General features: G+C 33.2%; 1 protein-coding gene across 6 annotated transcripts in view; it reads left to right on the forward strand.

Annotated features, from left to right (window-relative positions):
• Positions 1-2500, forward strand: part of RYBP (ring and YY1 binding protein) — a 33093-nt gene that overhangs the window by 30044 nt on the left and 549 nt on the right. For 5 of the 6 annotated variants that reach the window (XM_027373126.2, XM_027373130.2, XM_070118267.1 and 2 more), the window contains one exon: positions 1-1292. This exon is cut by the window's left edge and continues 2234 nt beyond it. The gene's annotated coding sequence lies outside the window, so the exon portion shown is untranslated. The other variant, XM_027373125.2, reaches the window with a different exon arrangement.

A 2500-nucleotide genomic window follows, 5' to 3' on the forward strand; every position in this document is an offset into this window, starting at 1 on the left:
TCTGATTGGTGTTATTATTGTCTGCAACTAGTAGGAAAGTGGTACCATTTGCCGTTGACTGCGGTGACAGATATTTGTGATGTAAACAGGCAGACAATTTTAGCTTTGAGTTTGTACCCAAATACTTGACCGCCAAAAGCAGTTGATACTGTGTGCACCAATTTCTTATTTCTTGGTATGTTTTATGAACTTTTTATATATTTTTAAATATTTGATTTTTTTTTCTCTTTTGTTATTATTATCATTATCATATTTTAATGTTCAAAATAATGTCCACTTTTAAATCCCAGTTTCACAGGTCCATTTATTTGATTTGTTTATTTTTTTTACATGTATATCAATATCCCCAGTGACTTGCTAATCATCTTTTAATGATAGAAATGACTAGCTAGACGTGATCATTCCACGAACCAACTTGCAAATTTTTCAGGTGAGCTCTTGTTTTGTAGGCCGTGTCTTGTATTGAGGAACGTGAAAGGTGACCCAAGGAGGCATTGTTTTCTTACATTTAAGTCCACCTTTAGGGAAAAAAGAATTAATTTCTCTATAAGAATGTTGAAGTACGTAAAAGGAGCCTGAGGGAAGATAACTAGAAATCTTGTACATAGTGTAATATGTTGGTTAGAAGGATATGGTAGGAGACTGTGTCACACAACACAGATGTAACTGCTTTTGAAGAGACAAATTTTTTTTTGTTTCTTTGTTTTTCATTAGACAGTTCAGATTCATAGTGAATTTTAAAAAATGCTACTTCAATGAACTTTCATTAAACTTTCAGGAAATTGTCTTTTCATATTTTTCTCAATGAGGAACTTCTTCAAGTTCTTTCAGGTGTGGAATCTGATATGTAAAATAGCTGAATATAAAGTGGCTGTGATATGAGGATGAATTGTGTGATTGACACCATTCAAAAACAAAAAAGAAAACAAAAATGCAAAAGCTAAAAAAAATGTATATGAGGTGTTCTCACATTGTCACTTATTTGTATTTGTAAGGACTGAGAGTGTAGATATAATGATTAAGATTGATATTGATGAAATAATCCCAATGACCCTAGGACAGTGTTTGTAAAATTGCCCTTGTGCTCAGATTTGGCAGATGAAACTTGCCCAAAATGTTGCAGCTTCCATTTTAGGCATCTTTAACATTGGGTTTGTTTGAGGTGATTTTTCTGTTAGTACACATACATCAGCTGACGATTGGGGGTGACTGGATTGCACAAAAAAGAAAGAAAAAAACCTGGATAAGTGCACCCTTTCATGTCAGTTTAGACTCATGAGACTGGAATTCACCTTCCAGTCCTCCCTTTCATTCTCACATATAGATAGCATCAAATTTTTCTGATTAACCTGTTGTCACCAGGACGGCAACTTTACATGCCCTGTTCACTATGATTTTAGTTTTTTTATTTTGTTGAGATGAATATGGCTCAACAAGTGCTTAGTCACCAAGGAGTTCATTATTGAAGCCTTCCAAATCTTGCCTATTTGCTGTATTCCTGGAAGTATCAGATTAAAATTATTTTTACTATTATTATTGTTAAGAACATTATGATGATAATAATATTAATGATGATAATATTGTAAATCAAAACTTTTTTGGAATATATAAGGAATGGGGTACAGATGAAGTTTAGTAGGTTTCATAAGTAAATGCTTGTACAGCCATCTGTATGTATACAAAGGTAACAAAACAAAACAGTGAACAGCTTATATACCTGGGGCCAATGGGTTCATACATCTTAATCCTTCATTCTTTATTTGATACACTTCTTACTTGCCCATTTCTGTAATTACCATGCATGTTTCATTATCATCATTTAGTCATCTGTATCTGATATGTCAGATTGTCCAAGATTTCTCAACTATCTCCGTCATACTTCATTTCACAACAAACAGTAGTTATTCTCTCGTGTAGCCAGGTCTCTTGTTCTTTTCAGTACAGTAATGTATAAACCAGAATAGAGTAATACTAATATATAGATTAGTTTTTAATCCGTTAACAGTATTTTTTTATGAAGTTTCATCTTTATACACTTTTTTTTCACTTTTTTCTGAATTGTATGATCAGTAGCTAATTTTGGCAATCATATGATTTTAAAGGACAGTACTGAAGATGGCTGACTGTGTCTACATAGCTCTCTATGTATTTTTTTTTATGTCTCATTGCCAATGTATGCAGTGTATGGAACATTGATTTTGCTAATCCAATCCAGAATCTTAGCCAAGTTTGTTGTCGAGGTGTGAGAGGTTTGGAGTGCGAGTGAGAGAGGAGTTTGTATATGAATGATTTCCTATGAAGGTGGTAGATGTTGATTTGATCCACTGCCTAAGAGTTTACACTTGTAGTGTCACTTAGTATGTATAGATGTTAAAATGCATCATATTGAAAAGTGAAGTTGGGTGCTTTGACACCATGTTACTGCCAGGTAAATTTAGATGTATTGAAATTGTTAATTTAAGATTTAAAAGGTCTAGAAGATACAAGCACCTTTGTACCC

Source organism: Penaeus vannamei, chromosome 41 (assembly GCF_042767895.1).
Source record: "Penaeus vannamei isolate JL-2024 chromosome 41, ASM4276789v1, whole genome shotgun sequence".
Taxonomy (NCBI): domain Eukaryota; kingdom Metazoa; phylum Arthropoda; class Malacostraca; order Decapoda; family Penaeidae; genus Penaeus; species Penaeus vannamei.